This window comes from Anomaloglossus baeobatrachus, chromosome 1 (assembly GCF_048569485.1).
Source record: "Anomaloglossus baeobatrachus isolate aAnoBae1 chromosome 1, aAnoBae1.hap1, whole genome shotgun sequence".
Classification (NCBI taxonomy): Eukaryota; Metazoa; Chordata; class Amphibia; order Anura; family Aromobatidae; genus Anomaloglossus; species Anomaloglossus baeobatrachus.
In genome coordinates this window covers 309,263,704-309,279,038 of record NC_134353.1, presented here as the reverse complement: position 1 = coordinate 309,279,038, position 15,335 = coordinate 309,263,704, and the positions used below count along the sequence as shown (strand labels likewise).

The window sequence follows — 15,335 nt, the reverse complement described above, 5'->3', positions numbered from 1 at the left end:
AGGGAGCAGCATGATGTGAGGACAATGTCCCATGCATGCTGCCCCCTCCTCACAATGTCCCATGCATGCTGCCCCCTCCTCACAATGTCCCATGCATGCTGCCCCCTCCTCACAATGTCCCATGCATGCTGCCCCCTCCTCACAATGTCCCATGCATGCTGCTCCCTCGTCACAATGTCCCATGCATGCTGCTCCCTCGTCACAATGTCCCATGCTTGCTGCCCCCTCCTCACAATGTCCCATGCATGCTGCCCCCTCCTCACAATGTCCCATGAATGCTGCCCCCTCCTCACAATGTCCCTTGCATGCTGCCCCCTCCTCACAATGTCCCATGCATGCTGCCCCCTCCTCACAATGTCCCATGCATGCTGCTCCCTCCTCACAATGTCCCTTGCATGCTGCCCCCTCCTCACAATGTCCCTTGCATGCTGCCCCCTCCTCACAATGTCCCATGCATGCTGCCCCCTCCTCACAATGTCCCATGCATGCTGCCCCCTCCTCACAATGTCCCATGCATGCTGCCCCCTCCTCACAATGTCCCATGCATGCTGCTCTCTCCTCACAATGTCCCATGCATGCTGCCCCCTCTTCACAATGTCCCATGCATGCTGCTCCCTCCTCACAATGTCCCATGCATGCTGCCCCTCCTCACAATGTCCCATGCATGCTGCTCCCTCCTCACAATGTCTCATGCATGCTGCCCCCTCCTCACAATGTCTCATGTATGCTGCTCCCTCCTCACAATGTCCCATGAATGCTGCTCCCTCCTCACAATGTCTCATGCATGCTGCCCCCTCCTCACAATGTCTCATGTATGCTGCTCCCGCCTCACAATGTCCCATGCATGCTGCTCCCTCCTCACAATGTCCCATGCATGCTGCTCCCTCCGCACAATGTCTCATGCTTGATGCTCCCTCCTCACAATGTCCCATGCATGCTGCTCCTTCCTCACAATGTCCCATGCATGCTGCTCCCTCCTCACAATGTCTCATGCATGCTGCCCCCTCCTCAGTGTCCCATGCATGCTGCCCCCTTCTCACAATGTCCCATGCATGCTGCCCCCTCCTCACAATGTCTCATGCATGCTGCCCCCTCCTCAGTGTCCCATGCATGCTGCCCCCTTCTCACAATGTCCCATGCATGCTGTCCCTCTCCATGAGCTCCTAATGCTGCCTTCCTCTTTTCCATAATGAGACCTTCATGTTGCCCCACTCATGCTAAGACCACCACACTAACGCTTATGCTGAGACCCCCCACACACACACTACCCCACTCTTGATATTGACTCCCCTACATTGCTCCACTCCATACTGATCCCACACATGCTGCCCCTTCTTCACAATGAGCTCCCAATGCTGCCCCCTCTTATTCTGAGTCCTTACACTCCCCCCACCCAATCGATTTTGTCATTGCACTATCCCTCATCCCTTGTCCTCTGTCTCTAGCATTAGCCCCTCTCTCCCACTCCCCCAGCATCAGCCTCTCTCCCCCAGCATCAGCCTCTATCTTCCCTCAGCATCAGCCTCTCTTCCCCAGTCTCAGCCTTTGCCTCCCCCCAGCCTCAGCCTGCCCCAGTCTCCGCCTCAGCCTCCCTCCAGCCTCCCTCCAGTCTCAGCCTCAGCCTCCCTCAAGTCTCAGCCTCAGCCTCCCTCCAGTCTCAGCCTCCCTCCAGCCTCCCCCCAGTCTCTGCCTCTGCCTCCCTCCAGCCTCCCCCCAGTCTCTGCCTCTGCCTCCCTCCAGCCTCCCCCCAGTCTCAGCCTCAGCCTCCCTCCAGTCTCAGCCTCCCTCCAGCCTCCCCCCAGTCTCAGCCTCAGTCTCCCTCCAGCCTCCCCCCAGTCTCAGCCTCCCTCCAGTCTCAGCCTCTGCCTCCCTCAAGTCTCAGCCTCAGCCTCCCTCCAGTCTCAGCCTCAGCCTCCCTCCAGCCTCCCCCCAGTCTCTGCCTCTGCCTCCCTCCAGCCTCCCCCCAGTCTCTGCCTCTGCCTCCCTCCAGCCTCCCCCCAGTCTCAGCCTCAGCCTCCCTCCAGTCTCAGCCTCAGCCTCCCTCCAGCCTCCCCCCAGTCTCAGCCTCAGTCTCCCTCCAGCCTCCCCCCAGTCTCAGCCTCCCTCCAGTCTCAGCCTCTGCCTCCCTCCAGCCTCCCCCAGTCTCTGCCTCTGCCTCCCTCCAGCCTCCCCCCAGTCTCTGACTCTGCCTCCCTCCAGCCTCCCCCCAGTCTCTGACTCTGCCTCCCTCCAGCCTCCCCCCCAGTCTCTGCCTCTGCCTCCCTCCAGCCTCCCCCCCAGTCTCTGCCTCTGCCTCCCTCCAGCCTCCCCCCCAGTCTCTGCCTCTGCCTCCCTCCAGCCTCCCCCCCAGTCTCTGCCTCTGCCTCCCTCCAGCCTCCCCCCCAGTCTCTGCCTCTGCCTCCCTCCAGCCTCCCCCCAGTCTCTGCCTCTGCCTCCCTCCAGCCTCCCCCCAGTCTCAGCCTCTGCCTCTCTCCAGCCTCCCCCCAGTCTCAGCCTCTGCCTCCCTCCAGCCTCCCCCCAGTCTCTGCCTCTGCCTCCCTCCAGCCTCCCCCCAGTCTCTGCCTCTGCCTCCCTCCAGCCTCCCCCAGTCTCAGCCTCTGCCTCCCTCCAGCCTCCCCACAGTCTCAGCCTCTGCCTCCCTCCAGTCTCAGCCTCTGCCTCCCTCCAACCTCCCCCCAGTCTCAGCCTCTGCCTCCCTCCAGCCTCCCCCCAGTCTCTGCCTCTGCCTCCCTCCAGCCTCCCCCCAGTCTCTGCCTCTGCCTCCCTCCAGCCTCCCCCCAGTCTCTGCCTCCCTCCAGCCTCCCCCCAGTCTCTGCCTCCCTCCAGCCTCCCTCCAGCCTCCCCCCAGTCTCAGCCTCTGCCTCTCTCCAGCCTCCCCCAGTCTCAGCCTCTGCCTCCCTCCAGCCTCTTCCCAGTCTCTGCCTCTGCCTCCCTCCAGCCTCCCCCCAGTCTCTGCCTCTGCCTTCCTCCAGCCTCCCCCAGTCTCAGCCTCTGCCTCCCTCCAGCCTCCCCACAGTCTCAGCCTCTGCCTCCCTCCAGTCTCAGCCTCTGCCTCCCTCCAACCTCCCCCCAGTCTCAGCCTCTGCCTCTCTCCAGTCTCAGCCTCTGCCTCCCTCCAGCCTCCCCACAGTCTCAGCCTCTGCCTCTCTCCAGTCTCAGCCTCTGCCTCCCTCCAGCCTCCCCACAGTCTCAGCCTCTGCCTCCCTCCAGTCTCAGCCTCTGCCTCCCTCCAACCTCCCCCCAGTCTCAGCCTCTGCCTCTCTCCAGTCTCAGCCTCTGCCTCCCTCCAGCCTCCCCCCAGTCTCAGCCTCTGCCTCCCTCCAGTCTCAGCCTCTGCCTCCCTCCAGTCTCAGCCTCAGCCTCCCTCCAGCCTCCCCCCAGTCTCAGCCTCAGTCTCCCTCCAGCCTCCCCCCAGTCTCAGCCTCCCTCCAGTCTCAGCCTCTGCCTCCCTCCAGCCTCCCCCAGTCTCTGCCTCTGCCTCCCTCCAGCCTCCCCCCAGTCTCTGACTCTGCCTCCCTCCAGCCTCCCCCCAGTCTCTGACTCTGCCTCCCTCCAGCCTCCCCCCCAGTCTCTGCCTCTGCCTCCCTCCAGCCTCCCCCCCAGTCTCTGCCTCTGCCTCCCTCCAGCCTCCCCCCCAGTCTCTGCCTCTGCCTCCCTCCAGCCTCCCCCCCAGTCTCTGCCTCTGCCTCCCTCCAGCCTCCCCCCAGTCTCTGCCTCTGCCTCCCTCCAGCCTCCCCCCAGTCTCAGCCTCTGCCTCTCTCCAGCCTCCCCCCAGTCTCAGCCTCTGCCTCCCTCCAGCCTCCCCCCAGTCTCTGCCTCTGCCTCCCTCCAGCCTCCCCCCAGTCTCTGCCTCTGCCTCCCTCCAGCCTCCCCCAGTCTCAGCCTCTGCCTCCCTCCAGCCTCCCCACAGTCTCAGCCTCTGCCTCCCTCCAGTCTCAGCCTCTGCCTCCCTCCAACCTCCCCCCAGTCTCAGCCTCTGCCTCCCTCCAGCCTCCCCCCAGTCTCTGCCTCTGCCTCCCTCCAGCCTCCCCCCAGTCTCTGCCTCCCTCCAGCCTCCCCCCAGTCTCTGCCTCCCTCCAGCCTCCCTCCAGCCTCCCCCCAGTCTCAGCCTCTGCCTCTCTCCAGCCTCCCCCAGTCTCAGCCTCTGCCTCCCTCCAGCCTCTTCCCAGTCTCTGCCTCTGCCTCCCTCCAGCCTCCCCCCAGTCTCTGCCTCTGCCTTCCTCCAGCCTCCCCCAGTCTCAGCCTCTGCCTCCCTCCAGCCTCCCCACAGTCTCAGCCTCTGCCTCCCTCCAGTCTCAGCCTCTGCCTCCCTCCAACCTCCCCCCAGTCTCAGCCTCTGCCTCTCTCCAGTCTCAGCCTCTGCCTCCCTCCAGCCTCCCCACAGTCTCAGCCTCTGCCTCTCTCCAGTCTCAGCCTCTGCCTCCCTCCAGCCTCCCCACAGTCTCAGCCTCTGCCTCCCTCCAGTCTCAGCCTCTGCCTCCCTCCAACCTCCCCCCAGTCTCAGCCTCTGCCTCTCTCCAGTCTCAGCCTCTGCCTCCCTCCAGCCTCCCCCCAGTCTCAGCCTCTGCCTCCCTCCAGTCTCAGCCTCTGCCTCCCTCCAGTCTCAGCCTCTGCCTCCCTCCAGCCTCCCCCCAGTCTCTGCCTCTGCCTCCCTCCAGCCTCCCCCCAGTCTCAGCCTCTGCCTCCCTCCAGCCTCCCCCCAGTCTCTGCCTCTGCCTCCCTCCAGCCTCCCCCCAGTCTCTGCCTCTGCCTCCCTCCAGCCTCCCCCCAGTCTCTGCCTCTGCCTCCCTCCAGCCTCCCCCCAGTCTCAGCCTCTGCCTCCCTCCAGCCTCCCCCCAGTCTCAGCCTCTGCCTCTCTCCAGCCTCCCCCCAGTCTCAGCCTCTGCCTCCCTCCAGCCTCCCCCCAGTCTCTGCCTCTGCCTCCCTCCAGCCTCCCCCCAGTCTCTGCCTTTGCCTCCCTCCAGCCTCCCCCAGTCTCAGCCTCTGCCTCCCTCCAGCCTCCCCACAGTCTCAGCCTCTGCCTCCCTCCAGTCTCAGCCTCTGCCTCCCTCCAGCCTCCCCCCAGTCTCTGCCTCTGCCTCCCTCCAGCCTCCCCCCAGTCTCAGCCTCTGCCTCTCTCCAGCCTCCCCCCAGTCTCTGCCTCTGCCTCCCTCCAGCCTCCCCCCAGTCTCTGCCTCTGCCTCCCTCCAGCCTCCCCCCAGTCTCTGCCTCTGCCTCCCTCCAGCCTCCCCCAGTCTCAGCCTCTGCCTCCCTCCAGCCTCCCCACAGTCTCAGCCTCTGCCTCCCTCCAGCCTCCCCCCAGTCTCTGCCTCTGCCTCCCTCCAACCTCCCCCCAGTCTCAGCCTCTGCCTCCCTCCAGCCTCCCCCCAGTCTCTGCCTCTGCCTCCCTCCAGCCTCCCCCCAGTCTCTGCCTCTGCCTCCCTCCAGCCTCCCCCCAGTCTCTGCCTCTGCCTCCCTCCAGCCTCCCCCCAGTCTCTGCCTCTGCCTCCCTCCAGCCTCCCCCCAGTCTCTGCCTCTGCCTCCCTCCAGCCTCCCCCCAGTCTCTGCCTCTGCCTCCCTCCAGCCTCCCCCCAGTCTCTGCCTCTGCCTCCCTCCAGCCTCCCCCCAGTCTCAGCCTCTGCCTCTCTCCAGCCTCCCCCAGTCTCAGCCTCTGCCTCCCTCCAGCCTCTTCCCAGTCTCTGCCTCTGCCTCCCTCCAGCCTCCCCCCAGTCTCTGCCTCTGCCTCCCTCCAGCCTCCCCCAGTCTCAGCCTCTGCCTCCCTCCAGCCTCCCCACAGTCTCAGCCTCTGCCTCCCTCCAGTCTCAGCCTCTGCCTCCCTCCAACCTCCCCCCAGTCTCAGCCTCTGCCTCTCTCCAGTCTCAGCCTCTGCCTCCCTCCAGCCTCCCCACAGTCTCAGCCTCTGCCTCTCTCCAGTCTCAGCCTCTGCCTCCCTCCAGCCTCCCCCCCAGTCTCTGCCTCTGCCTCCCTCCAGCCTCCCCCAGTCTCAGCCTCTGCCTCCCTCCAGCCTCCCCACAGTCTCAGCCTCTGCCTCCCTCCAGTCTCAGCCTCTGCCTCCCTCCAGCCTCCCCCCAGTCTCAGCCTCTGCCTCTCTCCAGTCTCAGCCTCTGCCTCCCTCCAGCCTCCCCCCAGTCTCAGCCACTGCCTCCCTCCAGTCTCAGCCTCTGCCTACCTCCAGCCTCCCCCCAGTCTCAGCCTCTGCCTTCCTCCAGCCTCCCCCCAGTCTCAGCCTCTGCCTCCCTCCAGCCTCCCCCCAGTCTCAGCCTCTGCCTCCCTCCAGTATCTGCCTTTGCCGCCTCACCCCCCCGCATGCGCATATCTCTGGTCTGCATTAGAGACACTCCCACGCTCCTTATGAATCCACTTACCTGCTCCAGTGCCCGCCGCCATCTTCCTGGCTCACGTGAGTATCCTCTTCTGACACCGGCTTCCATCACGGCGTCCTCCACGGCGTCCTGCTGTGAGCTCTGCATGTGACGTCCACACAGCAGTGGACGCAGCACAGAGGAAGGAGCTGATTGGCGCGCGCCTGTGACCCCGGAAGTGCAGGCGCCGGCAGTTCCGGGGTCAATCAGCTCCCTGTGCTCGGCGGCCACAAAAAAAAAAATGTAAAAAAAAAAATAAAATTTTTTTTTTTTTTTTTTTGCTGCCAGAAGGTGCCGCCCCTCACAATCTGCCGCCCTAGGCACCGGACCACGGGTGCCTAATGGTAAATACGGCCCTGGGTCCGGTTACCATTTATAACAGGCGGAGTAGTGCTAATTAATCTTCCTGTAAAGTAGGTAGCGGTAGTACACCATTTACTACATGGCGCATTTATCAGCAGCATGGGGATACAGGTATTTGACAGGAGATAAAGACAATTCACCCTTCAGTACTATTTATTTATTTGTCTTCCTGCTGCTAAATTATTTTTAGCCTCATTTGTTGCTCAGATAGGTTTATTGTTTTTTAGAGGGCACATTTTTTTCTTGCTTCTTCCTGGTTTTCTTCGCTGTGGGTAACACGCTGTATTTACACATTCAGTATTTTACACAAGTATTTGTAAGCGAAAATCAGGAGTGGAACAATCAGACGAAAAGTATAATGGAAACACGGGCACCAATTCTGTATTCTTTACCCACTCCTGATTTGGTTTACAAATACTGATATAAAATACTGACCAAAAACTCAACGTGTGAATATGGCCTTAGAGTTAAGGCCGCTTTATATGCAACAACATCGCTAACGAGATGTCGTTGGTGTCACAGAATTCGTGACGCACATCCGGCCTCGTTAGCGGCGTCGTTGCGTGTGAAACGCACGAATGACCGTTAACGATCAAAATTACTTACCTTACCGTTGATCGTTGACGCGTCGTTCCATTCCCAAATATCGTTGCTGTTCCAGGACGCTGGTTGTTTGTTGTTCCTGCGGCAGCACACATCGCTACGTGTGACACCGCAGGAACGAGGAACATCACTGTACCTGTGGCTGCCCGCAATGAGTAAGGAAGGAGGTGCGCGGGATGTTCGTCCCGCTCATCTCCGCCCCTCCGCTTCTATTGGGCGGCCGCTTACTGACGCCGCTGTGACGCCGAACGAACTGCCCCCTTAGAAAGGAGGTGGTTCGCCGGCCACAGCAACGTCGCTAGGCAGGTATGTGTGATGGGTGTTAGCGATGTTGTGCGCCACGGGCAGTGATTTGCCCGTGACGCACAACCGACGGGGGCGGGTACGCTCACTAGCGATATCGATAGCGATATCGCAGCATGTAAAGTGCCCTTTAGGCCTTCTTCACACATCCATGCTTAAACACATATGTGAAAAAATGGTACTGGTGTCATCAGGGTTTTGGATCAGTGTGTCGTTAGTGTGACATCCATGAGCCCGCTTTTACCATCAGTGTGTCATCAGTGTTTTTCATGGATGACTGAAAATATTACAACGCGTCACCTATACTTTGCAATGTTGAATATGTACCGTACATGTATGGCACATGATGCCAGTGGTGTGCTGCACACTGGAAAGACAGTCCTAGTAATTGGGCCCAATGCAGTTCTGTAGCTCCTCATTATGCACAATTATACATACTTTAGAGATGGAAATTGCTCCCCTTACCTTTTGGGCCCTTGGTTGCACCAATGATATATTTGCCCCTTTGCTATACATGTTTTTCATGGACCCATAAACTTTTTATTAGTTCTTGCCATCCAGACATGTGAAGAGTAATGATGGGCAAATAGTAATTATTCGTGTTCAAATTATTTGTAACAAATCTTAAAGTACTATTCTGGTGTTGGAGCATTTTTCTTGCCGTGACGAATACTGGAATTGTACTCGGCATTTGGTAAGTATTATCCGAACAAGAATAGTTACTATTAACCCATCACTAGTGAAGTTCAGCATAGGTTATAATGGGTTCTCCAAATAGATTATAATGGGTACGTGTGGTGTCCATGAAAAAAATGGATTCCACACATACTGGAAACACAAACATGTGAAGGAGGCCTGAGAGAGTGACTAAGTTTCCTTGCTTGTGAAGGTGGCCATACACATTAGTAGGGTTATAACTGCCGATTTCAGCAGTACATTTAGGCTATGTGCGCACACTGCGTCTTTTTGACGCTGCGTTTTTGTGCGTTTTTCGCCGCTAAAAACGCACAAAAATGCACCTGCGTCGAAAAAACGCATAAAAAAAGCATGCGTTTTTGCCGCGATTTGGTGCGTTTTTGGCTGCGTTTTGCTGCGTTTTTGATCTCTGCATTTTGCTGCGTTTTTCAAATGCATTGCATGGGCGGAAAACGCAGAAAAACGCAGGAAAGAACTGACATGTCCATTTTTTTTTTTTAACTCAAAAACGCAGGTAAAAAAAACAGATGTGTGCGGACAGCAAAAATGAAAACTCATAGACTTTGCTGGGGAAGCAAAGTCCTGCAGTTTTGAGGCCAAAAACGCACCCGAAAAACGTGCAAAAACGCCGCGAAAAATGCACTGTGCGCACATAGCCTAAATGTGTCCGTGGTTGCACTAAAAAAAACAGCAGATGTCAAGGGAAAAAAAATTATGGTGGCATGTTGGATTTCTCAGAAGAAAAACGCCATAGCTGGAGGAATTTGATAATGCCTTAAAGGACGTGTGCCATTTGAAAATGACATATTGTTTAAAGTTTTTGTCTTAAACATATTGTTATGTACATTTTTTGGTGATGTTTTCTTTACGAATTACTATCTATAGTTAAAAAATTACAGGCAGCAGAGTTTCAATGGAATAACACACACATACTGATAACACATAACACAGATCCCCATCAACCCTTCCCCCACCCCTCCTGAAATGACCTTTGTATAAAGCGGGCTTTACACGCTACAATATATCTTACGATGTGTCGGCGGGGTCTTGTCGTGACGCACATCCGGCATCGTAAGTTACATTGTAGCGTGTGAAACCTCTGTGTGATTGCGATTGAACGTTAAAACATTCATCGCATGCACGTCGTTCAATTCCTAAAAAGTATACGTGAGGTTGTTCAATGTTCCCGAGGTACCACACATCGCAGTGTGTGACACCCAGGGAACGATGAGCAGATCTTACCTGCGTCCCGCGGCTCCTGCCGGCAATGCGGAAGGAAGGAGGTAGGCGGGATGTTTATGTCCCACTCATCTCCACCCCTACGCTTCTATTGGCCGGCTGCCGTGTGACGTCGATGTGACGCCGAACGTCCCTCCCATTCCAGGAAGTGGACGTTCGATGCCCACATAGAGGTCGTATGGAAGGGTAAGTACGTGTGACGGGAAATAATCGTTTGTGCAACATATTCAACAAATTGAACGTGCCGCGAATACGATGGGGGCGGTTACGTCGTAACGTGTAAAGCAGGCTTAAAGCCTGTTTCAGACGTCAGTGATTCTGGTACGTTTGTGCTTTTTTTTTATACGTACCAGAATCACTGACATACGCAGACCCATTATAATCAATGGGTCTGCTCACACATCAGTGATTTTTCACTGACCGTGTCTCCATGCGGCGTACACGCGTGTCCGTGATTGCCGCACGGAGACATGTGCGTTTTTTTCTGGCATCACTGATTCCCACGGACCACGCAGTGGTGTGAACCGTGAAACACGTGCCAGAAAAAAACGTGCATATTATAAAAAAATGATTTTTACTCACCCGGCTCCAGCGACGCTCTCTGCAGCCCGTGCTGCCTGCTGCTTCTGAGCCGGCTCATTACTGTCGTGCATATTCATGAATGCATGAATGCACATGGGTCAGCGCCGGCCAGATGCTGCACCGCGGGAGCATTCAGCACCAAGGAGAGCGGGAGCGGGCACAGGTGAGTTGATCTCTATGTGCAATCACGGACCACGGAGAACGGAGCCCGGATTGCACTTAGACAACCCGCGTGTGCCGTGAATCACTGCACACGGTGGGACATGTGCGTGTTTTACACGTCAGTGAAGAACGTCTGTGTTTTTCACTGACGTGTGAAACAGGCTTAATGCCTCTGCCACACTCACGTGAAAATCACGCACGTGCCACTAGACACGTATTTCCCCTGCGTGTTGCGTGCAGGTAAGTACGTGTCTCTGGTACGTGCGGGCCACGTGTGTTCTACGTGTGCTATCCGCGATGGTACACGTAGAACCGGTAATTTGCATACTCACGTGGTCCTTCCTGATGTCCGCGCTGCTGTCCGTGGTGCTGATCTTCAGTCTCCAGCCCTCCCGTCTACCCGCTGCTGGGGAGGACGATGGCGAACGGGGGAGGGGGCCTTTGGTGCTGAGGCGTGGGGCGATGGTGACGGTAATAACAGGCCAAGGCAGTGACTGCGGGTCCATAACTTTTAATTACATTTCTTTAAGAAGGCTGCCCTCAGAGTACCAGTCACCGCCATGCTGGGCCCCAGCCGATCCCGGGTAAGCAAGGAGCAACCACCGGTGTCCGTGACCATGTAAGACCTTTCTCTTCTGCGCTCGTAGTGTAATGTGGATCCTCATGGCATGAAGCCACTTGGAGACTCCAGTTCCACATTGTGTCCTACCTAGTCTACCTGCGGCCCTGCAGAATTGATGAAACAACATGAAGTATGGTCCATCCTAGGGGTCTGCAACCTGTCTGTGCCGGCCTCCAAGGGAGCGGTTCAGTAAGCTTCCCCTTGGCTGCCATGTCCTCCTCGGTCTCACAGACTCACCTGACCATCTGCAGCTACTCCCGGTCCACTCGGTTCCGGTTTCCTCCAGTCTGCCAGCTTCTATGAGTCCATGATGTCCTGGTACTCTCTCTCTCCCTCTGTGTCTCTGACTGACTGTTCTGCCTGGTCAGTCCCCCCCTAGGGGGGGGGGGGAGCTGGGTTGCAGACTTCCCAGGGACCTGTTGTTAGTTCTCTGTCTCAGGCTGAAGTCAAGGGATTTTCTGTCTTCTCTTTCTCTTTACTTTTAGTGCCCCCACCCTCTGGTGACTCACTCTGCCCAGGATGTTTCCCCTCTGCGATGGTAACCACCTCTGCCCTGATTTCAGTGTAAATGCACCTGGTCTGCTGCTGGTGTAACTTGATATGAACACAGGATGTTGTGTAAAGCTCCAGACATCAGTGATTAACTCCCTCTCACCTGGATCAGCACAGAACCTCAAATCGAATGCAGTTCCCTGTGGTGACCGATATCCAAAAAACTGACCCGCACATCCAACAAATGTGAGCAGGTGCTAGCCGAAAAAACATAGTAACTATAAAATGCATACAGCTGCACAGTGAAAAGCCAAAAATATACAAGGGGAAATATGGCACTGCATTACTACAAAATACAGTTTATGTATTAGCCAATGCATGTAAGCCTGGAAACCAATGGCAAGGTATATCTCTGTAATCCGGGAACCTAAGGGTATGTGCGCACGTTGCTTTTTACCTGCTTTTTACCTGCTTTTTTGCTGCTTTTTCTTCTGCGCTGTTTAATGCCAAAATGGATGTGTTCTTCTATTCAAGCAAAGTCTATGGGAATTTGGGTTTCTTGTTCACACTATGTTGTTCAAAATGCTGCCTTTTTGTGGCAGAACTTTGGTCAAAAACTCAGCTTTGCAGTGCAAAACCCAAATGGCAAAAACAATTGACATGTTGCTTCTTTGAAAAGCTGAGTTTTTGACCAAAGTTCTGCCACAAAAAGGCAGCATTTTGAACAACATAGTGTGAACAAGAAACCCAAATTCCCATAGACTTTGCTTGAATAGAAGAACACATCCATTTTGGCATTAAACAGCGCAGAAGAAAAAGCAGCAAAAAAGCAGGTAAAAAGCAGGTAAAAAGCAACGTGCGCACATACCCTAACTTAAATGCCACTAGTTTCAGATTTATTTTGTTTTGTAAAAACTATCACTATTGTGCTGCCATGCTTTTGCTTTCTAGTGCATTAAGAATGAAGAATAATAAAATATTTATTTGTAATTCAAATGGAGCAGGACATGCCAACTACATATCACTAACTAATCACATAGAGTTTGCCACTGCTATTGGCTTTTCTGTCTCTCAGTCTTGCCCTATCAATTGAATCTCTGTATTATTCACAGACTACTACTCTCATTTTCTTCAGTGCTGCAGTTCTACAACAAACACTATCTGAAGTATTTGCCCAATGTTTTAAGGCTTTCCCTTCCTCCCTCTATTGAGATCTGTTAGCTCTCACGTTCTCTCACTATCCTAAAGGTCCAGTCACACTAAGCAACTTACCAGCGATCCCAACAACGATAGGGATCGCTGGTAAGTTGCTAGGAGGTTGCTGGTGAGATGTCACACTGCGACGCTCCAGCGATCCCACCAGCAACCTGACCTGGCAGGGATCGCTGGAGCGTGGCTACACGAGTTGCTGGTGAGCTCACCAGCAACCAGTGACAAGCCCCCAGCGCCGCGTGGAAGATGCTGTGCTTGGTAACTAAGGTAAATATCGGGTAACCAACCCGATATTTACCTTGGTTACCACCGCACGGAGCTACACGTGCAGAGAGCAGGGAGCAGCGCACACTGAGCGCTGGCTCCCTGCTCTCCTAGTTACAGCACACATCGGGTTAATTACACGATGTGTGCTGCAGCTACATGTGCACAGAGCAGGGAGCAGCGCACAATGCTTAGCGCTGGCTCCCTGCTCTCCTAGTTACAGCACACATGGGGTTAATTTCCCGATGTGTGCTGTAGCTACATGTGCAGAGAGCAGGGAGCAGCGCACACTGCTTAGCGCTGGCTCCCTGCTCTCCTAGTTACAGCACACATGGGGTTAATTTCCCGATGTGTGCTGTAGCTACATGTGCAGAGAGCAGGGAGCAGCGCACAATGCTTAGCGCTGGCTCCTTGCTCTCCTAGTTACAGCACACATCGGGTTAATTTCCCGATGTGTACTGCAGCTACATGTGCAGAGAGCAGGGAGCAGCGCACAATGCTTAGCGCTGGCTCCTTGCTCTCCTAGTTACAGCACACATCGGGTTAATTAACCCGATGTGTGCTGCAGCTAAATGTGCACACAGCAGGAGCCGGCACTGACAGTGAGAGCGGCGGAGGCTGGTATCAAAGGTAAATATCGGGTAACCAAGGACAGGGCTTCTTGGTTACCCGATGTTTACCGTGGTTACCAGCCTCCGCAGAAGCCGGCTCCTGCTGCCTGCACATTTAGTTGTTGCTGTCTCGCTGTCACACACAGCGATCTGTGCTGCACAGCGGGACAGCAACAACTAAAAAATGGCCCAGGACATTCAGCAACAACCAACGACCTCACAGCAGGGGCCAGGTTGTTGCTGGATGTCACACACAGCAACATCGCTAGCAACGTCACAAAAGTTGTTCGTTAGCAGCGATGTTGCTAGCGATGTTGCTTAGTGTGACGGGGCCTTAAGGCTATGTCCGCACGTTGCGTCGGAGTACCTGCAGTTTATTCTGCACGTTTTCCTTCCCTTGGTTTTTGACCAAATGGCTTTTGACCATTTTTTAGCGCTAAAAACGCATGCGTTTTTACCGCGTTTTTAGTGTATTTTTAGCGATTTTTACCTGCGTTTTCACCTGCGTTTCTGCAGATGCGTTTTTGAGATCAAGACACTGAGAAATAAAGTTGAATTAGTCAAAAAGAATGAAAAAAGAGAAAAAAAAGTATAAAATTAAGTTTTAATAAAATTATATGGGAAATTATCAATTTTAATGTAATAATAGTGGTTATGCACATTTTAACAGAAAAATAGCTAAAGTTTATTATTTTTTTACATTTTAATTTTCGGTTATTGTGTGTGTGTAAAGGAACATTAGAACCCATTAAATTTTGGCCAGAAAAGCATGCGTTTTTGGAGCCAAAAACGCAGTTGAAAAGCAGGTAAAAAGCATGAAAAACGCAGGAATTTTGATTTTGGTTGCTTTTTGCCATTTCTCATTGACTCCAATGTTAAGGAAACGCTGCAGAAATGGCAAAAACAACTGACATGCTGCTTCTTTTTCAGCATGGTTTTTGACCACAAATATGCAAATTAAACGCTGCAGAAAAAAAAGCAAAGTGCAGACAGGATTTCTGCTTTTCCCATAGACTTTGCTGGAAATCAAAAACGCATGCGTTTTTGCACAAAAACGCTGCTGCCAAAAACGCTGCAGAAACGCGGAAAAAAACGCAACGTGCGAACATAGCCTAAAGGCTGCTTTACAGTCACATATGCATGTTGTTACCTCTGACAGTGACACCATCAGATTGAGTCACTGTTCTGTAAAAAAAATGATCTGTTTGATCACAATAATTAAGATTGATTATTTTTCGACTCTTTTTCATTTTAAGAAACTTGAAAAATATATCAGTGTGTTGTGCTATTAAAGCTTGAAAGTGTTTGGCTACAGGCCTAAAATACCTCAGTGTAAAGTCTGTCCTTGGCTGCTCGCTCAAAATGGCTACCTCAGACAGACTTAGCTTTCAGACAGCACGACTATTGCCATCAGAGGAAACCCTGGCCTTCAGATACCAGAAGGTCATTCAAGAGAGAGGTTAGACAAGCCAAGGTCAGAATCAGGAGGAAAAACAGTACAAGACTAAAGGCTGCTTTACACGCAACGACATCACTAGCAATGTCGCTAGCGATAGCACCCTCCCCCATCATATGTGCGTCACGGGCAAATCGCTGCTCGTGGCGAACAATATCGCCGGTGCGCGTCGCACCAACTTACCTTCCTAACGTCGTGGCTGTGGCCGGTGAACAACCTCTTGGGGTCAGTTCGTTCGGCGTCACAGCAACGTCGCACAGCAGGCAACCAATAGAAGCGGAGGGGCGGAGAGCAGCCGCATGAACGACACTCCCACCTCGTTGCCGGAGGACGCAAGAATGCTGTTGTTCGTCATTCCCGGGGTGTCA

At 54.5% G+C, this 15,335-nt stretch overlaps 1 protein-coding gene across 1 annotated transcript in view; it reads right to left on the bottom strand.

The window, feature by feature from the left end:
- LOC142312211 (ovochymase-2-like) overlaps window positions 1-15,335 on the bottom strand; it is a 171,782-nt gene that overhangs the window by 94,113 nt on the left and 62,334 nt on the right. The gene's annotated exons all lie outside the window — the stretch shown is intronic.